The 24,893-nt window shown below is 37.6% G+C and overlaps 1 protein-coding gene and 1 long non-coding RNA gene across 10 annotated transcripts in view; both read right to left on the reverse strand.

The window, feature by feature from the left end:
* Window positions 1–24,893, reverse strand: part of Eag (potassium voltage-gated channel protein ether a go-go) — a 153,901-nt gene that overhangs the window by 94,519 nt on the left and 34,489 nt on the right. The window lies entirely within an intron of this gene.
* LOC139994206 (uncharacterized) lies at window positions 11,358–14,041 on the reverse strand. Its single transcript, XR_011801585.1, has 2 exons — window positions 12,465–14,041; window positions 11,358–12,301 (listed from the first exon to the last, which is right to left on the reverse strand). It is a non-coding gene; the product is annotated as an uncharacterized lncRNA (long non-coding RNA).

Consider the following 24,893-nt stretch of genomic DNA (forward strand, 5'->3'; position numbering starts at 1 on the left):
ACCGGAGGGCAATCGTTTCGAATCCCATGCAGGCTCTTCTCTCTTTTCCTTTTTCGTTTTCTTTTTCATTTCTTCTTTTTTTTTTGTTTTTTGTTTGAAGTGTCGTTTACTATCGCGTGTAACTTTCACGGCAATTTTTACACTCGTGATATTAGATATGATATAATATTTGGAGATTTGCCACGCTGTTAAATATTGTTAAATATTCTATTTTCTTTTTTCTTTTTTTTTTTTTTCTTTTTGATTGCGCGTTTATCGTCTATCCGTCATTCCGTGTTCACGAAAACGTAGAATGTTGTGCGTTCAATGGATATCTCTCTTCTTTTAACTGTTTTTGAAAACACTCGGTTACAGTGTGATGCGGAGGATGTGTCTCTAAACTTGCCCAGTAAGCTACACGGTAGTTGATAATTTCGGAGTCGACTGAATCTAGAGACCAAGTGCAAATTCCATGACATCAATTCTAACTCCCCAACGAGCGCTTAATACTTTTCTCGGAGCAAGAGTTTGTAATCCTTTAACGTTTCCTCGGCTGGATTTAGCAGCTGTCTCTTCTTCGTTCTTAATACCTTGTTCTAACTGTAGAATACAACCGTTTGCAGATTTTTATGCAATTTCATATTTTTATCAATATAATAGCAAATAATGCAACAAAAGTTTATTTTTTCTACTAAATGTTATGACAAGTACCACTTCTCCTTCAATGTTTTTCTTCTTTTTCATTTTTCCATATTACGTGCATTCTGTGCATTTTCCCAACTTTTAAAATTCACAGTCTAATCATATATATAGTATTATAGTACTGTTATCAATATAATAGCAAATAATGCAACAAAAGTTTATTTTTTCTACTAAATGTTATGACAAGTGCCACTTCACCTTCAATGTTTTTCTTCTTTTTCATTTTTCCATATTACGTACATTCTTTGCATTTTCCCAACTTTTAAAATTCACAGTCTAATCATATATATATATAGTATTGTAGTATTGTTATCAATATGATAGCAAATAATGCAACAAAGGTTTATTTTTTCCACTAAATGTTATGACAAGTACCACTTCACTTTGAATGTGTTCTTCTTTTTCATTTTTCCATATTACGTGCATTCTTTGCATTTTCCCAACTTTTAAAATTCGCAGTCTAATCATATATACATATATAATATATAAAATGAGATCGCGGATGCGAAAAGTCTAAGAATCCACGTAGCTAAGAACGAGAAAAGGACGCTCGGCTCGTTTCTTTAATGAAAAAATGAAAATTTACATATTCTCGATTTTGGCATAATAGGGGCGATATTAGGAGGAAACTCTACGGTATTTGTTAGACGAAACATTTCGAAATTTCATTAGCACCGTAACGAGGTAAGTAGCATAGGCGAATTGTACGAGTTCCAGGAAATTCTCTGCTCCTACCATCTTTACCAAGCGTGAAGAAAGAGTTGAACAAACGAACGATAATTTTCGTCCCCTTCTTTTCCTCACCTTCGTATATTCTCTTGTTTGTTCTCGATTTTCTTCGGCTACCGTGGAAGGAGCATTCCTTCCCCGAGCGACTGTTTAGTGTTTACCTGTTACTACGTTTATTTATATCTTTGTTGTTATATCTATGTTTATTGTTATACCTAAGTTGTGCTTGCTCGTGTTCAGCGTTTGTTACGTCCGGTGACTCTTTACATAAACCACAATCCTTCCCTCGGTCAGGACGGCCACTAGCTGTGCAAATATAATTTGTCGAACCGCAATAATAAGGAACTGTTAAACAATACTGAAAAAAGCTGAATTGTTGAAGAATATCTTCAAGTCGAGACGTTGCTTATGGTTATTATTCAATCGGGTAAAAAATTGGAAGGTCAGGATTTTCCCATGTTCGACGGTCATTTCCACCAGCAATCGACTGGTGGTGGGGTAACCAACCCCCAGCAATAGTTTTCCTCTGCAACAGTGTAACGCCATCCAAAAGCCAGGCATCTGCTGACATCGGATATGTCGATAACACCTAGTCATGCGATAGCGATGAGAAAAGACAATGGCCGGACTCCCACCCATAAGATATGTGAATCATAATGAAGGGATAAAAACCCCAGTCCTTTAGTCAGTAAGTCAGTCTGTATTCTGCAGTTGATAAAGCATACGAATGGGCTATTGCTCATTCGCCTTTTTATAACACCTCGTCATTTATTACGTGACAACAGCATCGTCACCGAACTTCACTGGCTTGTCGTCCTTAGATCAATCAACATCTCTTAACTGGTTTATCAGCCTTAGATCAGTCATCAGTTAACTTACTAATAGTAGATAAAATACGGACAAAAAGAAGACATATGTACTGGCTAACTAGTCGAAACTCTAAACTCAGCATGGAAAATGAATTAAAAATTTACGAAACGATTATAAAACCAATTTACATGTACGGAATATCACTATGGGGGACAGCAGCGATGAGCCACGTAAATAAACTAGAGTCGCTACAGTCGAAGATTCTAAGAGCAATAGTCAATGCTCCATAGTATGTCAGAAACGAGGATATACGCGAAAACTGAAAAATAACAACGATGAAAGAAGAAATCGGCAGGAACGCAAAAAAATACAAGGAAAGAACGGCAACACATCGAAACCAGCTGGCTGCTGAGGCGAGCAAAACTCTCATAAAAAGAAGACTAAAGAGAAAACACTCCACTGACCTTACTAAAGAAATAAAATAGACAAACTGAAAGATGGTATCCCACTGGGGGTAGCCATCCACATGTTATTTAGCAATTAAGCTAAACAAATTTACCGAATGTCCAGCTGGACGAATTGTAAAGTACAAATTAAATAATAAAAAAAGAACTTACTATTTACACGTCTCTGAGAACATGTCTATATGCACAACACGTAACTATTTATATCTACAAAGTTGTTGCAATAGAGTATATATTATAACCTGTTACTTCAGTGTTATAATCAGTCAACCACCTCTATTATCCTAATCGAAATAGGGGATCGACCAATTCGTGGCGTCGATTATTTAATCAACCGATCTACCGGTCGAACAGCGTTACGCTTTTGACGAATTATTTTCAAGCCGTATATGCGCTACAACGATCGGCAAAGGCTATAGAACAGTACTTGGCTGTTAATACAACTTTGACCAGAAGAGGCGCTATAGGCGTTTAGTCGACGTCTCCATACAATTGCAAAGTCCACTTGTATCCATTAGCTCGTGCAATTTTTATAACGCGTACAATCCCTCGTTTTCTACCTTAATCTCTCAGCCTTCGATTTACCGCGACGTTTCTACTTAAATTCTACGTCGAAGAAGACATAAAAATTGTTATTGGTCGCGATTTCTCGGCTGCCGACGAAACTTCGGCCACGTTCGGCAAGAATCGCGAGTGAACTTTTCCAATTTCAGCGTCGCCGTCAGTTCGTTCGATGCAAAGCAGTGCGAATGCCTGTCACGTTATTTAAAACTCGGAAGGGAACGTCGCTGGCCGCGAAATTACTTTATCCATGACGTGTCACCAGCTTTTCATCGTCGCGAAGAATACCACAAGTATGAGTTCGAGATCTCGAATATCGCTTTAAGAGGGAGCAGTCGCGATTCTAGCGAGAGATATCGCGTTGACACTAACCTCCAGCAGCGCCAAACGACCGGCTTGGAAATCTAATTTACAGTTGTACATTCGTCGTGATTTCCCTTGTTCGTCGAACTTTATGTAAATTCTTATAGCAACAAAAATTGAGAAATCGACCAATCGGTTAATATAAGAATTTACGTAATGTTAAACGAACGAAAGAAATAATTCAAGTATACTAACTTACAACGTATAATATATGTGTAATATAATGTACAATATTGTTAGAAAATAGATGTGTGTACATGTGTCTTATTTACCGAGTGTCCAGCTGGACAAATGGTAAAGTATAAATTAAATAATAAAAAAGAAAATCTGTATTGTATGAGCGAAGAATGAAAGAGAGGAAGACAAAAGGAAAACGCTATGAGATGAGCGCATCGCCTATTCAATATAAATTCATTCCTGTTTGAGATGTATAAGAGAATAGTTTATGTTATATATAAACTATTTATTAATTTAAGATAGTTATTCTGTTATATATAAATTTTGTATTTAATAAAACTCTATATTATTACTTTAACAAATATAATATACATAAGTACAATGTAAATATATAATGTAAAACATATAATGTATATATAATATATATAAATGTATAATATAAAACAAGTATAATGTAAGTATAATAGATTAAGTAACTATATAAAAAAAAAAAAAAAAAATAAGGCGAATGTACAATGTTAAATTAAATTTTGAAACTGGTGACTTGACCTGGTCTGATAAGGTTAGTGTTTTAAATAAGATTTCTATTCATTGATACACCTTTCGGTAGGATTTTCAGCAATCGTCTGGAGAGAAACAAATGGTCGTCAATTCCCACGACCTTGAGATATCTTGAAATATCTATCTATAAATAACTATCCTGAAATATCTCTGACCTTGTCAAAGTCATCGTTCTCGGTAACTTTCCCCTGTACGTGTTACCGCTGATCCACCCTAATTTCCCCCAAATACTCGCGAACAGCTTCGATTGAATTTCGTGCCAATATAATCCGTTCTGGCGTATGGACGACTGGATTTTTATACAGACGGTTCTAAACTTTACCCTCGAGCTTTACTCTTTCGATGTGTTTCTTGCCAATACGAATTTTCTTCGTCCTGTATAATTAAGTTTCAATGGACGTCTCGCTTGAAATTTTAGAACGCGAGCTTATTTTCTACGGGTTTGCGAGAATCTGGAAATATCGGGAACCGGATGCTCGGACTGAAACGGCTCGAGTTTCGAAAGTATGTCGTAATCCGACGTTGTCGGGATTCTCCAGACTTCCGCGGGATTCTCGAGAATTATAAAATTACATAATAAACGATAACGTCTTATAACGAAACATTAGAATCTAATTTACGACGTATAATTTATTACACATCTTTCGTTGTTATCTTTTTTTCATTCGTTCCAACCTATGTATATATAACATGAAAATTCACGAGAATCTCGAGAGTTTCGAGTGTCCTGAGAATCTTAAATTACGAGATATTTTGATGGGAAATCGGAACCGATTGCGACAGAGATTCTCTAGCCGTCCCGACCTAATATTTTCGAGTTCTCGCCTCTGTTATTCTCCCTTCCGAAGAAACGTGACAGAAAAGTGTCTCTTAAAATGAATATCGTCGTCGCGCGACGAATATCGTTACGTCGAAGGTTCACGCGGTCAAAAGCGAAGGTAGACTTCGAAGTATAAACGATGTGATTGCTTTTGTTTGTACATACTACATACTCCGTGTTTGACGAGTTTACTCGTCACGAAGAAATGGCAATATTTTGTGTTACGACGAGTATACTCGTCGTGCGTAAAAGGTGGTCACCAAAAGAATAAAACACTCACTTCGTTACAACTTGATTCTATATTGTAATATATAAGCGTGCTCTGTGTTTGACGAGTATACTCGTCATCGCTTGCTTCTTGCCACACGTTTTAGGCAGGCACATTTCAAAAAAGCTAGAAAAATTTATCGAATATCCAACTGGACAAATTGTAAAGTACAAATTAAATAATTTTTATCAACAACAACAACAACGCAACAGCTAATTGGTTGAACGTGAAGAAAGCTGAATTTAGATAGATGGCAATAGAAAAAAGCTAAGAAATAATTAACTTATATTTCTTTCCACGTGTTTTAGCGTTATTAGTAACTGTAATATTTAGGAAGGTGCAATTGCACTTAAATTCTAAACTACGGTACTCTCGTTGCTCTGTAGAAAATATTTTCCTACGCAAGAACAAAAGTCTTTAATTTTGGCATTTGCAGCGTTGTCCACAAATGCTGTTCAAATTAGTTCTAGCTATAGAAAGCGACGTATATTGCAATGAATCGTCACTCGCTATTCAAACGTTTACACACGTATCTCTATACGTTGTCGCATTCGCTGCTCTGCGTAGCTTTTGCACGTAGACCTACTTTTTCCTGAGCATTTTAAGAAACGGTTTTACAAAAATTAACGAATTCGCTTCGCCATATTCCGACATAATTTTTCTCCAATTTTGACACGATATATACTTCAATACATGTTTCCGGAAAAAAAGTGAAACCGAAAGCCTCTTTTTTCAGATCCGCCATATGGCAACCGTGTTAAAGTGCATCAACCTGTAATAACAATTTCTACATAATTACGATAATTATGACAAATCGATTCCGAATGTTGCACGATGGTTTCGTCCGCCACGAACTAGTTTCCCTCGAAATTTCAGAGTCTTGAATTTCCACGTTTACCTAAGAACCATTTACCTTAAGTTCCGTACATACGACGAATAAGTCGCATAGAAATTTGCGAAACAACGAATTCCAATAAACATGCTCTGTTTGTTACTATATACAAGGTGTCGCGGTTGTCACAGGGTCATAAAACAATAATAGGATAATCACGCCTGACAAACATCCTGCAGGCCACGGGCATTGTTGTAGAGCCATTAATTAGCAATAGTCGGTGTCCCAGACCCAGAAGATAGTAACAGGATAGCCACTTGTGACTGGTGGCAACCTCATCAGAGGGCCCAAACCCTCTAGCATACAAACCTACCCAAAATCAGCACTCGACACTATTACTAGATTCCGAACCGTTAACACTCTGTTATGTTATAACACTTACTCTGTTACTCTGTTGGATTCGTACAATAAATTTTACTATCATATCTAAAGTGCGAATTCTTTGACTTACTTACAAAACGTTCGAACCACGACGCGCGGAGATCACCAGTGATGTGTTAATTTCGTGATTTCTTGTGTCTCCTATGTGACAAGACGTGGAATCTACGAGCGAAAAGAACGAACCGCTGACAGCTATAGATCCGAATAAATTCTTTTCCGCCTCGTTATCGCGAAAATCAAATTTGCAATGTTGAGAATTGTGGATCTTAGTCGCCGAAATATATATGTAGGAACACTTACGTCACACGTAGAAATGATATTGAAATAGTTTCATATTTATTTAATATGTGATTGACAAGATATTCGTAGATACCTATTGCACGTGTCTCATTACTCCCTTTGTCTCGCCATTTTTCCACCACCATGCGTACAGAACAGTTACATTCTTCTAGCTAGAAAAATTTACCGAATTTGTCCAGTTGGACAAATTGTAAAATACAAATTAAATAATAAAAAAGAAAAAAAAACATTCTTCTGTTCTACGAGACGCTGCGCACGCACGTACCGCCCTCCACACACTCATACTCATATATGTGTATTACTACCGCACGGCTAATCCGATGTAGCACACAAAATTATATATATCTCAATATGCAAATTTATGAAAATTTTACTTCGAACGTCTGTGCTATCGGAGGAGACGAAATTTTTTACATTTTGTCGGTGGTGAAATCGACCAAATCTCGAACGTACCGTGGAGAAGTGCGAGAACGAAAGCAGCACGTTCTCCAGAGACACGTGGACAGGGTTATTACACGAATCAGACGTCGTTTGCTAATTGATCTATTATGTAACGGCATTTCGCAACGCGGTTAATTGGAGAAATTGCCGGCGCAGAGGGGAAATCCGGCCGGGACCAGCGTTAATTGGAAATTCGAGCATGCTCGTAAATAAACCTAATAAACGATCGTCCCTACTTAACTCCCGGTTCTATCATTCCACAACGTTACACAACTATGCAAATGATCTTTTGCTCTGGTTATCTGATAGAGAAACGCGTGGATGAAATCGTAATGGAAATATATATTGAAGTAAATATAAGTACAGGTACAGGTATAGTGTATGCTGATCTAGATCCTAACCTCACTCTAGCAGTGTTACATTACAATAAGAAATGACAGGGAGCACGTTGATACATTTATAACAAATGAAATTACCAAAAAATTAACCTTGGCGTGTAATCGAATTAGCTGAAAATTACAAGAAATAGCAATAAAAATCTACTTATAGCTCTTTTTAGTTTTTAGAGGTTATAACCGAAAAAACAACATTCATATTCGATGACACAATAATACGATAAGACCTCTGTCCTTTTCATTTGTTTGCTTCAGTAAATTCTATTTTTTCGTAACGACTGTGTTCAAGCCACGGGTATAAGTAATTACCTCAATGTTTTACTCTCGAGCATCTCGTGAAACTGATGGCGTTGACGGTCCGCGATATACGTTTTCGCGTGTCTCGTCCATTTCCGTACATATATATTATATTATATTTATTATACTATGGTATATTTATCCACTGCTCTTATTATATATAATTTATACATCATATAATATTTACTACGTAAATTCATTTTGCAAAACTATAATGCCTCTTTAATACTTCTCACTTTATAATTTATTCTTTGATATTATCTATGTGAATTCTATAGAATTCAAATTACCCGCCAACCGACATTTTTACTTCTGCTTTGTTTTACCGGCAACCATTTTACTAAATTGATTAGATCACGGAAGAAGAACGGTAATTTCGGACTTAGGAAATCGAGAATCGACTTTCTAGCTAAAATTTGAATTTGTTATTAACTGTTACTGTATAATTTAATTTCTTCCCAAAATAAACTCGATTTTCCAAAATCGATCGTCTTATTTACCTTGAGGATTTACGTTATTACATATACATATACAAAATATTCTAACATTAATAATAATAATAATAATATTAATACATAAATATTATATAAGTAATATATAATATATTTAGATATTTTATAAAGTGAAGGTAAATTGGAACTATGCCGAATTAGCTGCACCGTAAAAAAGTCGTTAGTGTGTGTGATTTTTCGATCAGACGAAAGTTAGCTAACCGAAGTTGACGTCCCGAAATGCCAGCTTTCAGAGAAACAACGTACAAACAACATTCCTTTGCCCACTCGACTTATCAACAATTGGCGAAATCAAAATTTTCATTTATCTACCGAGGTCAGATATAAAAAATTACCATCACATGAAAATTAAAAAAAAGATCGATATCAGCGTCCCGTGAACTTTGTCGTTGATTCTAAATATTTTTTTTTTATTATTTAATTTGTACCTTACAACTCGTCCAGCCGGACATCTAGTAAACCCCTCTAGCCCAATTGCCAAACAACACCCGGATGGCCATCCCCAGCGGGACAGCATCCTCCAGTTTGACCATTCCACCTCTTCAGTGAGGTTAGTGAGGCGCCCTCATTCCAGTCTTCTTTCTATGAGAGTTGATCCTAAATTGAGACGCGATTGGCCAGATTTGTCCACGTAGAATCCTCGTTTACGTAGGCCTCGAAAAGGGAAGTTATCATCGAATGAAAATTCAAAAACACCGATAAAAGTGACTGAAGAATTTTCACGGTGATTGGCAACGCGAAGCGACCTTCTCGTTCACAGCCGATCCAAAGGAGAGACTAATAAACGTCCAGCGAATTAACGAGCTGAAAAGCAATACGCTTCGCGTATTTCCGGTCGTTTTCCGGATTTCCTCGCAATAAGCCCTGCTCACAGCTACGCTTCCTCAACCGTACTGTGTTACACGTGGCTTTACCTCTCTGTGAGAATGCAAATTCGAGATGTAATTTGGTTTTAACGATGCAGCTGAAAGAATGGCCAGCGAGTGGTCGTAAGGAACAGACGCTTTCATCAACGACGAACGAAAACGTATGTTTCAGATTAATGTTGTCAAAGACGTGCGATCATCTTCTTATGAATATTCATAAATATTTTGAAACTGAATTAAACTTTACTCTCGTGTTCGAGTAAATTTGAAAATTTCCTGAGTTTCTCGCAAGCAGAAACAAGTAACAGACCTTTGAACCTGTCTGTAAGAAAGATGTTACAGGATGAGCAACTTGGAGCATCTGAATTTGCAAGGTTAAAAGATGGTGTATGAATTTTCTCCAATTTTTCCAAGGTCTTTTGTTCGATGAAAAACGTGTGGGCCATAAATGACCCACGTTTGCGGCTCGTGGTAACCGTAAAAACGTTTACGGAATAAGAGTGGAAAATTTATCGAGTTGTCGAAGAATCGAATAAAAACGCTGGGTGAAGTGTATCATCCTGTTCCATAAAGTTCACTTGGTACCATTCCTACGCTCGTATTTTCTCGAAATTTTTTCGAAGACATTCAACCAACGAAGAACGTGTCGAACGTAAATGACCCCCCATTTTCGTAACGCGAGCGAGAAATTTATCGACTCTAAATAAAAGAAATTTGGTTTATCATCTCTGTCGATAAAACGAATTTCGTATTATCGTTAAGTTAAACGATAGACGAGCCGCAAGAGGCCGAATTAAGTTATTCAATTTGCTAAAAATCCAGCTCGTCGGCTTACTTAGCATGCTTTTACTGTCGTCGACAAATAACGAGATCTCATCCTGATATAGGTTGACGATTTATTTCTTCATCTCTCTTCGTCTACCAGAACTTCTCCGCCTTCTTTTTCCTCCCCGTTTCTCCTGTTTCTCTTTCTACATTTCCTTTTTTTCTTCTCCATTCCCTCCACCTTTCTCGGTCCAGTAAATTTCCTCTTTATTGGACTTTGCCTTCTTAGTTTGCATGGAAGCATGCTCGTTTCTCTGGAACTTGGGAATCCTCGACGAACATCCTTTCTTTCGGTCGACTAGAAACGTTCCTCTTGTAGGCGATAAATCCGCCTTTAAATATCACGTGTACGTAAACGGGGAACAGACACGTGAAACGTTCCGAAAATATCCCTATAAATCCCTATAAATAATGGACATAATTTCGTGGTAGGGTACAGGTTAACATCCCCGTCGAACCAACCGATAAACATTCGCGTGTGACCTCGATCGGGTTTCGTATCGAGGCGACAGCCAATCGAGCGGCTGCCATCGACATCCCAAGGGTTAACAACCCTCCAGTAACGATGCGGAGACTCGTAGCTGCCACGAAATTACGCTATTTCTCCTTTTCCCTTTTTTTGTTATTTTCTTCGTCTTTCTTTTTCTTATGTTCGACACAGATGACAGAGTTTTATTTATTGCTCGAATTTTATAACTCTGTCGATGGTTCGTTATATGGTCGAATACGCATGATAATATGTAATTCTCGTAGAAAATGAGAATTGACGCTGGATGACGAATCAACGAATGTACAGAAATTTATAGGCACGAGGTTTGCTTCTGTAACGAGACGATCGAAAATCTGCGCGATAGAACGGTAAATTGAAAACCCGCCATGTATAGAAATAGATAGATGTATGTATGTGAAATTAATGGGAAAAAATGAATTTTGCACTCTTCTCTTCGTTAGTCGCGTTTCAACTTCGGTACACTTTGGAGGCAAATTATGTCACTTTTCCATATACTTGGATATATTTGTACTTTACAATTTGTCCAGCTGGACATTTGGTAAATTTTTCTAACTTAACTATTGAATAATATGTGGATGGCTAACCCCAGAGGGATACCATCTTCCAGTTTGACCTTTTTATTTCTATAGTGAGGTCAGTGGGTGTTTTCTTTTTAGTCTTCTTTTTATTTTTATTTTTTTTTCTTATTTAATTTGTACTTTACAATTTGTTCAGCAGGACATTTGGTAAATAAATTTTCTTTTTATGAGAGTTTCTCTCGTTTCAGCAGCCAGCTGGTTTGGATATGTTGTCGTTCTTTCTTTGTATTTTTTGTATACCTGCCGATTTCTTCTTTGATCGTTGGCATTGATATTTTTTTTATTATTATTTGATTTGTACTTTACAATTTGTCCAGCTGGACATTTGGTAAATTTTTCTAATTTAATTGCTGAATAACATGTGGATGGCTAACCCCAGCGGGATACCATTTTCCAGTTTGACTATTTTATTTCTTCAGCGAGGTCAGTGGGGTGTTTTCTTTTTAGTCTTCTTTCTATGAGAATTTTGCTCGCTTCAGCAGCCAGCTTGTATTTGTATATTTGTATGCGCGATTGTTATGTACATATGTAGCCACAATCGTTGTTTCGTGAAATGCTATCTGTTCGATTAAACCTCTTTCGAAAGAGAGATACGCGTATGAAAGAGGAATATTCGAGATGAAAATGTGATAAGATATTTGTGCAACACGATACTCGCCTAATATGTGTGTATTAATCGCATATTTTTTAATTAGAAATAACTTCCTTCATAAAACGTATTTTAAACACGTTAAATGATAATCTTCTCTGGAAGAATGGATGATATCGAAGCTTCGCCGTTTTAACTGCTAAATAAAAATACTGTTAAAAAGGGGATGACGCTTAGTATCTGTATATCAATAGCTTGTTTCTTAATTAAAAATACCTCCCTTCATAAAACGTATTTTAAACGCAATGAGAATCTTCCCTGGAAAAATCCGTGAGATTGAAACTTCCTCTTTTTAACTATTAAATAAAGCTACGGTTAAAAACCAGATAACAACTAATATATCCGTGCATCAATCGTTTGTTTCTTCATTAAAAATACCTTACTCAACGAGACACAGTTTCAAACACGTTAAATGAAAATCTCCGGAAAGATCGACAAGATCGAAGCTTCTTAGCGAATAAACTTTTTCTTTTTTTTTTTTTATTTAAATTCTACTTTACGATTTGTCCAGCTGGACATTCGATAAATTTTCTAGCTTCTTAGCGACTAAAGCGAATGTGGTGTTAAAGGGGAGTTGCTACACATCCACTGCAACGACACATCGGCAAAAATCACGGCAAAGGTCTGCACCAGCCCTTAAAACCGATAAAAGTATACCGGTAGACCGTCAAATGTCACGTAGTGGTGTTATCAAAAAAAAAAAAGAGAATAAAAAAGAAAGAAGAAACAAAAGCGAAGAAAAGAGAAGATAGAAAGAGAAAAGGGACTGAGGTGAGGAAAAGAGAGGTTAGGATGGTCACGGGGCACCCTGTGTTATTCATCTTTTATTTGGGCTCGACCTGGTCGCGGCACGGGCCACTCCGGCTTCTCTAACTCCGGGCGGTCGGTATATTCTAAAAATAGTCGCGCATCGAATAACGAGCCGGCCGCGCGCCGCTAAGGGTTGAAGTTTGCATTGTGAACGCGTACAGTCTGCCCTGTATATGGCTCTACCCCCATGTAACCGAAGATTTGACCCAATGACCCAACGGACGGAGCCGAAACCGGCCGGAAACACCCGATCCTCATTCACCGACTCCCATCGTCTCTCTGTCTTTTCATCAGCCGCTCGCGTTCATCCTTTTCCTCTCTCCTTTCCCGCTTCTTTTATTTTTTTTCATTGATGTTTCATACCTTCACGTTGAAGTTAGAAAAATTTACCGAATGTTCAGCTGGACGAATTGTAAAGTACAAATTAAATAATAAAAAAAAGAAATAGTTTTACGTTAGTCTCTGCGTCTTTCCACGGAGCCATCTTCTTTCGGTGCATTAATTTTCGGGGCAAATTGTAAACAGTTGTAGGATACCAAAGAAAACGGTGTTGTAAAACTCTGTAATCCAAACGTAGTTACCCCAATTGTGGAAACGATGTAGTCGATAATTACGCACCTGGTCTTTCGCGACTTCGCGACTTATTTCTAGCCATCGCTCCTTCTCTGTGTATTAATTCCTTGGACAAATTCTAGGATACTTGGAGAATTCTGTACAAGCGTTACAAATTGCGTTGAACATCGTTACAGGAGCTATTTGCTCGCGGTTTCCGCTTGTTGATGATACAACTTCTAATCCGAACGTTACATCAACTCCAGCAGCAGCGTGGCAATTAGTCGCGACCACGGTTTAACACCTTTCTTCGCGCTTCTCTTCAACCTCTCTTCTATCGGTGTATTATTTCTCGCGACAAATTCTAAAAGATCTTGGCACACCTGTTACGATTTTACAAGCCTGCAGAAACACCACGACTCGCATCTAACGTCGTCCCAGAAGCCATTCACCCGTGGCTCCCTCTTATTTATAATACAACTTCTATGATCCAAACGAATAATCCAAAAATAATCCAGACGAATTTTAAAGAATATTCGAATATCTGTTACGATTTTACAAGCTTGCAGAAACACCACGACTCACATCTAACGTCGTCCCAGAAGCCATTCACCCGTGGCTTTCTCTTATTAATAATACAACTTCTGTAATCCAAACGAGTAATCCAAAAATAATCCAGCCGAATAATCCAGAAATAATCCAGACGAATTTTAAAGAATATTCGAATACCTGTTACGATTTTGCAAGTCTGCAGAAACACCACGACTCTCATCTAACGTTGTTCCAGATGCCATTCACCCGTGGGTCTCTCTTATTAATAATACAACTTCTATGATCCAAACGAATAATCCAAAAATAATCCAGACGAATTTTAAAGAATATTCGAATACCTGTTACGATTTTGCAAGTCTGCAGAAACACCACGACTCTCATCTAACGTTGTTCCAGATGCCATTCACCCGTGGGTCTCTCTTATTAATAATACAACTTCTATGATCCAAACGAATAATCCAAAAATAATCCAGACGAATTTTAAAGAATATTCGAATACCTGTTACGATTTTGCAAGCCTGCAGAAACACCACAACTGGCATGCAACATCGTTCGAAAAGCTATCGCGAATCAATGACGTCTTGTTTAATACGATTCGAATACCACTCTAGTATCCAAATTACGCTAACTCTAGAAACAGTGTAGTCAATAATGAAAACGTCGCGTTGAATCTTAACCTAACCTAACCTAACCTAACGCAAACCGATTTGCATGTGCAATGTGGATTTTGCTCGAGCATTTACGAAGCCTTGAATATAGTTATCAGCAGGTTAGAGGGTGAAATTCTTTCAAGTTGTTCATAGTTAGGTCGCCTTCGTAGGTAACGAGGTAGTTGTCTTCTACTGTTGCTGTCAGTGTTACTATTGTTACCGTATTGTACACCGACTTGTACGCTGCGTGCACGTCCTTCTAAACACACGCGAATCGACTAGTCCGTCCTTGCCCATAGATGTCATCGATTAACCCGTTGACGATTGTTACGCGACCGCGAAAAAACGTGTTGAATCTATTTTGTGGTCAGTGACGTTCGTAGATTATCGGCGTTATAGTCACCTTGGTTTTTCAATGTATATTTCACTATTATTCGAAATACAGTCATGTTCCACTATACTTGATAAATTTTCGAATTCGATTTTCTCGTAAACTAAGCCTCAAATGAAAAAATCTTATTTCATTTAATTCTTTTCTTATCTATTAGGTAACTAAGTGATTGCGGCTTTTGTCAATACCACCTAATGACAAAATCCGCAATCACTTAGTTGCCAACCCAATATTATATTTCGTTCTTATTTTTTCATAAAGAATCACCTGGTGCCCGCTTGTACACGTTGTTCGGTCGCACCCTGTACATACAATCGGTGCTTTTAATTTTCTAGGCAACAGCCCTACCAATGACATAGCTACGAACGATGTCAATACCATTGACATTAATGCCAGTCTACTAGCATTGTCGATCCAGTCTACTAACACTGTTACTAGCGCCGCATTTCTCACGCAACTTTCGACTGGTCCTTTAAAAACGAGATCAGCTGGACCAAGTACGATGGAAGGAGAACGTCAACAAATACTTGGCGCCACGCGTCAAACTCATTTACAGAACGAAATGAAACACTATCGCTAGAGAAGTGAGATGAGTCAGAGAGCTAAAAAGGAGCGGAGAAAAGCTGCATGTACTTCTTATCGACGTGGAAAGCGTAGCAAACATTCGACAGGGAAAACAGATAGCCGGTCGTTCGGTTTTATCGAAAATCGACATTCTCCGCTCTAACAAACAACCGTTACGAGAAACGAGGCTCGCTACCCTTTAACCTGAGAGCGAATTCAGTTTCTCCGTTCAGCTCGAAAATGTAAATTCCTGTGCACCGGCCTACCACGTTCCCCTTTCACGCCACTTCCACGTGCGAAAATTTCATTTTCCCAACTGCTATATATCACGCGTTCTATACACATACCAATATCGGATAAGTGGTAAATTATTCAAATATTGTTTAACCAAATTGTCACTGGATATTGCTGGATACTTTGACTAGATTTTTGGAGATCTTCCAGGTTTACTTAGATTTACGTATCGATTACGATAGTAAAATTCTTCTGAAATTCTCCTGCTCGAAATTATGATCACGTTTGCAATTTATAGCGGTACCTTTTTTAAGCGATCCGATATGGCGAATTTTTACCTGTACCAAGTTTCGATTAATTATATCTGCAAGTATCGTAATTACATCTCTAATAATATATAATGGAAAAGTGGTCGTAGAAAACGTTGTAAAGAAGTCAGGAAACTTACGCACTAACTGGTTAGCTGTTGCGACCTCTCTGAAAACTTTGGGAACTAGGCAGAAGTGAGCGATGACGAGTATACTCGTCAAACACGGACTATGCGTGGCTATTATAATATAACATTAAGTTGTTTATCTGTTTTATCTTTGAATGTTATTACCGACAGGGATCGTCATAATGCGAAATATTGCCATTTCTTCGTGACGAGTATACTCGTCGAAAACAGTTAACTGGTTAATGTAGTCCAATTGTACATTACAGGATTGTAAAAATCCTGTACATATCACTCCTTAATTGCAAAGAACATTCGACGCTCCATTCGTTTAGGCAAATAGTATCGATAAAGAAGAAACAATCAACTGAAGTTTATCGGCACTTGTATCTTTATCTGCGTCTTCTGGCATTATTATCGATAATATCGTTTATTACCATCGATAGAAAGGGAACTCACGCTTAAATTCCACGCTATAAAATTCTACGGTATTCTCATTGGTACACAAAGCGTTTTCCAATGGAAGAACAAAATTGGTCAATTTTCGTGTAATCGGCAGGTACGCAGAAAAAGACAAGGAAAGAACGGCAACACATCGAAACCAGCTGGCTGTTGAAGCGAGCAAAACTCTCATAGAAAGAAGACTAAAAAGAAAACACATACTGATTTCACTAAAGATATAAAATAGTCAAACTCGAAGATGGTATCCCATTGGGGATAGCTATGCACATGTTATTTAGCAATTAACACTTTACCGACCGCTAGCGATTCAACAGCATACGCACGTTTGACCGGCATCTCAAGCGCAGATTCTTCCTGGCGCTGGTTCTGTTTCGGTTTAGGCTCTTCAATACTATTCTTCTCATTCATTGTGAACGGTAAGTTTTTCAAATTGGTATAAAACTGTGGAAGCTTACAAACTGAGCAAGGTACCTTAGTACTAAATAACAAATTACTGCTCAAATAATGAGAAAGATTGTCGGCGACAAATTAATCCGTCCGATTAATAGGCTATCGGTCGGTAAAGTGTTCAGCTAGAAAAATTTACCAAATATCCAGCTGGACCAACTGTAAAGTACAAATTAAATAATAAAAAAAAATAAATTTCGTGGTGTCTGGCTTCAGCCTATAGCGTTTTCTGCAACCACTGTTCGATTATTCTCATAATCATGCCTTCGTAACACAAGGAATCTATGATTAAAGGTTACGTCTAGAATTAGCAAGTGTCTGGTGACTTATGTACGAGTCTGTACACGGGACACGTGTGTACGTACGTGTGTCTTGTATCGGCGTATAAAGCGACTGGAAACGAGTGAAAAGTGGAAGAAGGAGGTGAAAGAGCCGAAACTCGTAGAAAAATCGCGGAGAATTACCACGACGAGACAACCGCGTGCGTATCGCGAAATCTCATGATACTCCTTTCCATCCCTTTCATCCCTCCGTTTCTTCTCTCTTCTCGCCAACAACTGTTGTCTACTGTCAACAAGCGAACGAGTGTTTGCACATTTCCCAGCGAGAAACCTCGTAATAATTTACGAGGGACGCAATGTCGGCACAGTGCGTGAAAAATTAATTTGAACGTGCTCGAATACAACAGACCTTATGTCCAGTTGGGCAAATTGTAAAGTAGAAATCAAATAATAATAATAATAAAAAAAAAAAACGACAGAACCTGATCATTATGAAAACATTTGCTCGTTTTCCTTCGCTTCTTATCTCGCGTGCTGGATCTTATCGTATTTAGAAAAATGCGATGTAGTATTGGAATTATGAAGAAGGTGTTTATATAGCGAAGAAACAACAGTTCCGACATAACATCTGCCAGCGATGTAACAAAAGATTATAACAATCCAGTAGTCTGTCTAATAGTTACCTTCTTTTACGTATCGTTTCATTAATCAAATTCGTTAACCGACGAGTATACACGTCAAACGAAAACTTTGTTTCGGTGCGCCTGACGAGTATACTCGTCGTCGCGTGTATATGTATTGTTGAGAATTGTGGATCTTAATCGCCGAAATAAATGTAAAGAAATACTTAGATTATACTTAGAATTGATATCAAAATGGTTTCAGATTTATTTAATATGCGATTGACAAGATATTCGTAGATACACATTGCACGTGTCTCAGTTCTCTTTTTGTCTCACCATCTTCTTTACCACACTACTAACGGAACAGTTGCATTCATCTATTTTACGAAACGCACATACACACACTCATACTCATTTATGTGTGACACTACTACGCGGCTAGTCTAGTCTAGTACACAAAATTACACACATCTCAATACGTATATCATGCACTGGACGACCTAATAGCACGACAGATTTCTAAAACTAGATCCCGCAGTCGATTGGTTAATCACGAAAGAGTTAAACGAGTCTAAACCACGGGGAAAGAATTGTCCACGGATTCCAGAAATACCTGCGAGTCTATCGAGCCGATAAAGCATTATGTGGCTCTATTGAAAATTTCCTGCGAGCCTCACAAAGAGATGAAAAGGGTGAATACGCGCGGCATCCGGTGCCGCGGAAAGGTCACCGATGTTGCGTTTCGATCGGATACCTGAAAACCGTGGCAGCCATCGATCAATCGAGCCACCGTCTGCGCAAACTGTACAACAACCTTCGACAACGATCACACACCTATTTCCTGTATTTCCCGTGCAATCAATGACGACAACACTGTCGCTGCATCAAATTATTTCCCCAATCTATGTACTTTAAGGCGCGGTTTCCCCGTAATCCTACGAGTACAATTAACTGCTAATTCGCGTATTTACTTTACCATTAATAATATTGATCCACGTGCAACTCCTAAAAGCCCATTATCGTATTATCAGCGGTATTATCATACGTGCCGTGTCGAACATTCTACCACTTTCTCAATGTCTCAGCAATATTACAATATCAGCTAAAAAAGAGTTAAAAAGGAAAAAAGGAAAAATAAGAGGGGCGCGTAACAAGAAGAAGAACAAGTGATTTTCACGAATTTTGTTTCGGGCTGACTATCGGTCGTATGAGATTAGACTTTCCTTTGACGTGTAAATAGACATACTTTTCGAATGTAAATGTGATTTTATATATATATGATATGTTTAATAGAATAGTATAATATAATATAGAGTACATAAATACGAGTAAAATGTCTGGAATAATCTTTTTTTGATTTTTTAATCGTTTGAATCCCAACAGCAAAATAATAATAAATTGATGATTTAAAACAATATTTTTCCTCAATGAACCGTTTATCTTATTGGTGGTCACAGGTGAATCAGAATTGATTATAAACTACTTCCAAATAAAAAACAATGTTCTAATAAAAATATTTAATTGTTCAATAGGTCACTTTTTATTTCAAAGTATCTTCTATTTATCGGTTATATTCAAAGTGCCCTAACTGTCAATTTTCATACAATTTTTACAATTGTAAGAAGTTGAAGCGCTCCGATCACCAATGACTACCGCGGTGTCAGGAGAAACCGTGGCAGTCAAAGTGTTAAGGCGCATCCTCACTGAAGCAACGGCGAGCAACTTTCTACTGATGTTTCACGTTCGAAGCTGCTGCTTTCTGTTGTCCGATATTCCGCTAGTGTTCCTTCCAAGTTTCTGTTGTCGCTAACGAAACTTGCTGCTTGTTGTTGCTGTTTCCGTTTGCAGCGGTAAACGTCGAAGAGAAACAAGAAACACGTAGCAAGCAACGCATAGCGACAAAAACAAACGTTTCTTCTGTGTATACGTGCGTAAGTATTTCGATGTTTAGAAATTACTGCGAGTGTATAAAATACGCTTGAAACGAAACAGTTTAATCTGATTTTCGTGTTTAATCTTAGACGACCATATACAGGTAGTTGAAAATTGAGAAAAACAATGACAACGTAGAGACCAAGAAACCAAAAACTGACTCCTTGATAAATGTAAAGGCAGCTTTTAACTAACTTCTAATCTGGACAATTCCTATAGCTTCCTGATAAAACGAAAGAAGCTTCTGGGACGACTAATATTTTTGATATTTTTCGTTTCGAGACACTTGAAGTCCTGCGTTTGACGCCTGCACTGGGTCCTGTTTAAACTACAGGAAATCTACATTTCTGCCACTCTGCAAACATGGTTTCAGATTACTGTAACGTAAATAGACCGAGCGACAGAGGATGAGCGATAAACTCGTATTTCTTAGATTCTTCACTTACACCATTTTCATTATCGATTACGAAAGTGATTAAATATTGTTATAAATCATTATTGGGTTGGCAACTAAGTGATTACGGATTTTGTCATTAGGTGGTATTGACAAATCCGCAATCACTTAGTTGCCAATCCAATAACAAAAAAATACATAACGATGTACGTAATGTATTTTACAAAAAGGATCATAGTAGTCCTACAAATGGACAAATGCAGGAGCAAACGTGGAATTTCTACAAGAAATGAAGAATTCTTTTATAGTCGATTATCTAACTATCGTTGATTAATGTTATATTGGGTTGGCAACTAAGTGACTGCGGATTTTGTCAATGCCACCTAATGACAAAATCCGCAATCACTTAGTTGCCAACCAAATAATAGTTTACAACTCATAACAACTAGCCAACTACGTCTCCACTCCTCACAACTCGACTCTTAGTTAACGACTGCCGATTAATTCGTCTTTCGTTACTACGGGCGACTACAGTCGCTCTGCGTGAGATGCCACTGATGTATTACGGACGACTATAGTGGCTGTGCGTGAGATGCCGCGTATTGTACATCCTCGAGCCTTTTATTAACAATAAAGTGGTATGACAATGGGGCAGTGTGTATGTTGTTCTCTTTCCACAATGAAAAATTTGTAGACACGAAACGTCAAAAAATGATGAACCTTTTGCCCTCGAGAGGCGACTCTTAGCCACCACGGCGTTCCGTGCTGCAACTCCAGTGGCGAGCGAGAGGCGACAGTCCCTCTTTATGCTACATTTCGACATCTCCACTTGATCCAATTGATTTCTAATTGATGAGAGTGCAATATTGGTTCGCAAATTGGTTCCTTAGCTCTTTGTGTTGTTTGTTAGGAAGTATAAAGTGATAGACTTTAAAATGGAGATAAAATATTTGATGCCATATCTCTGCGAAATTATAGCTCTGACAATGTCTCCAACGTTAGTTCGGATTCGACGATCATGGCAAAAGTATTATAATTTAAAAACCCTAACAAATGGTTTTCGTGAAAATTGTAAAATTAGCTGAAACGAAGATGAACTTGATTTTGAACTGTTGAAAAATAGGATCAATTATATTCAAGAATGCATCTTGCTGAATGCTTTATAAATTATCATACAAAAAAAAAATACAGAAATTAATATTACAAAATCATATTTTCAAAGATGTAAATATAGATAAATTATTAGAACATAATGTTTTTGTAATTTAATTTCTATATAAAATCATTTTACGCTAGCTGTAAGACACGAGTCACGTATATGCTAAATCATCCGGAGTAGCTGCAACGTTCGACCGAAGAAGTCCTCGAGTGCCAAGGGTTGAGTATAAATATGTCTATGGGTCTATGGGTATTTATAAAATTACGACAACTGGCCTGTCTGTAACCCGGTGCATTATCTATACAATTCATGCTCCTAGAAAACTAACTAAATTGATTTAGCGCTAAACAATATTCAGTAGCTTCGACGACTAAGAAAACTAAACTTTAGAAAAGATGTGGTTTTCTTTGAAAGTGGGAACTACTTCAACATTGGCGAACCACGCGAAGTTAAAGAATTGGACGATGTGGAAGGAGGTGTAATAAAGTGACAAGAAGAGGGAAATTATTATTATTACTATGATTATACGAGACCACGAGGGTATCTTTGCAGTCGCTTAACGCGGCTGTGCGAGTTCACCAAGAGATTCTTGTCCTCTCCGGCAGCTTATTAATTCATTTTCCCATTAACGTGCTCTCGCCGAGCTACTCTGCAACGTTAATCACGCCTCGATGATAATTAACGCGAGCGTCGAGCGATCAATCTTCCAGGCATCCCTTTGTTCTATGCGTGTTCTTTTCTCGATAAACCAGCTGCGTTTAATAAATCGCTCGCTAATTTGCTTCGTTCTGTAGGCGAACGTCGCTCGTTACGAGAGCCTCAGGCTGCGTTTTCACCGAAGCCACGACGACCAACTCTTTCTTATCTGTTGTGACTGTTCCAAATAGCGTCCAACAGATATCAACTTGTTGAAACATTTGCTTCTTATCGGAGTAACGCAATGCCAGGAATATTTGGCTTCCATTTCGATTTTAAAGCGAACTTTGTTCCTAGCAGCGAGTACGCTACTGTGCACGAGCCTTAAGATAACCGGTGCAATTCGACCAAATGTTATATCTTTATGGCGATTAAGAAGCGACGACGACGTCCACGGGTTAATCTAATTACCATTTTGCTACATCTTCTCTGTCTCTACCATCGGCTATATTCTTCACGCTCAACTTTCATCTTCTCAGTTTTTTGCATTCTCAAAGCATAAGCTGCAGCGTGGTTCTCCTGTCCTTTCCGGTCCCAAACACCTCACACTTCTTTTCCTTCTCTTCTTCCCAGTACTTTATTCGTCTTTTTCTATCATCACATCTCCCCTTCGTTATTAGCTTTACACCGTTTCCATTCGTAGTTCCTTCCAAATTCTACGCTGCCCATAGTGTCATTTGTCTCTACCTGCCTTACATTCTACTTTGCACTTTCTATCTCGTCATATCGGATTTCTCTCGGTTTTTTTTGGCCCATTCCCTTAGCCCTTTTGTCATTTCTTGCCCATATTTTTATTACGCCTTTTACATTACGATGCAGCAGGTTTCTCTACTTTTAAGTGTTTGCTTCTTGCCGTAACTGGGGTCGAACGGTCGGCCAAGTTGCAACCGAAACGAGAATACGTCTTTGTCGCTGATAAACGTGTCTGTTATTACTGGGTTGGTAACTAAGCCATGTAATGTAAAGCAACACGGCTAAGTAACGAAACAAAATAAATAAAATCAAATTTGGAACGTACCTGAAAATACATATATAGAAAACACAATATATTTATTAGAAGCTTGCACTTGGCGAAAGATTATCAAAATATTTGAACGATTATTCCCTATCCTTTTATCTATGTTGTGCAGTCTGTGTTAAGGTTTGTACCTTCCAGTTACATTTCTCCTTAGTTTACGCTTACGATCTACTTTTCCAACCGAGCTCAGCGTCTCTCGTACTTAACATTTACATTCAAAATCTACAACTTAAACTTGACCTTAGATCGTGCCACTTGTATCCTTACACTCTATGCTTTTCCACTTACATATTCTCACAGCGCGGAAACTTCAAAAACGAACCAGAATAAATCGAAAGAGAAACAAAATTTTTGTTTTCATTTTTTAATTTGTACTTTACAATTTGTCCAGCTGGATATTTGATAAATAGACATAAAATGTGAGGCTTTAACGATAAAATATAAGACGACTGTCAGCCGTATTAACACTTTATCGACCGATATCCGATTAATCGGTTTTTTGTCGCCGACGCTTACCGACCGATGTCTTATTAGTCAGCTTTTTATCACCGACAATCTTCCTCATTATTTGAGCAGTAATTTGTTATTTATTAATAAGTTACCTTGCTCGGTTGCGTCAATTACGTTGCTTTGTAAGTTCCCATAGTTTTATACCAATTTCACTACTATGATCTCGATAATTCTGTCTCGTTATGGTGGTCAGAAAACTTCAATAATTTGGTGGTAAATGTTCGAATAGTTCAATGGGCCGTTGTATGCGCAACGCGTGCCCGGTTTCCTTCTTTCGGTTTTCAAATCTTCTTTATCCATAGAGCGTCGTCATCGTATAATCCGTCTAATGGCATTCGCAAAACACGTTTGTCCATCGTGAAAGATGATCTTTCGATCGAGATCGCCGCTGCAATCGGATTCCATCTGCAATATTTTATCTCTGCTGTCTGACCTTTCCACGAGTAGATCTGCCACTCTGGTTGGTTTCAGGAAATATTTTTAGCTTCTAGGCTTTTTAGAAGTTTTACATTCTCCGCTCGTTGGCGTCTCGTTATTTTTCCGCTTCGTTAATAAAGAAACACGATGGTTTTTTTGGGTTTCTTTTTTTTATTTTTAATTAGTTAATGCACACTATCTTAATATAACAGATAATTAAATATATTCGCTTTTCCGTCTTTGCATCTTTGTGTTCTTTGTTTCTCCGTGTATGATGTAGTTTAATGTGTAAAACGAGCTACTTTTTACTCGTTTAATAATAATAATAATAGCGATAATAATAGTAATAATAGTAATAATAAAGTGTAATAATCTTCCATGCAAGTAACTGCGTTCAGACAAACATTGTCAAAATAGAAACATTTCTGAGAGAAGAAACTGTAACTGCAGATGTGGAGTATTGAAAAATAATAATATCGTACATTTACATATAATAATATTAGTAATAAGGAATGTGTTAGTGTCTCAAACGATAAACTCAATTTTCCACAAATTACAACTACAAATTACAATTACAAAAAACGTAATTTTCAAAGTATTTAAATTATTACTTTTGGAAATATTCTACTACAAACGAAGTACAAAAAATATTGTGGCTGAGAGTTACGGAATTTCATTTTCATAATT

The sequence above is a fragment of the Bombus fervidus genome, chromosome 14 (assembly GCF_041682495.2).
Source record: "Bombus fervidus isolate BK054 chromosome 14, iyBomFerv1, whole genome shotgun sequence".
In the NCBI taxonomy this organism is placed as follows: Eukaryota; Metazoa; Arthropoda; class Insecta; order Hymenoptera; family Apidae; genus Bombus; species Bombus fervidus.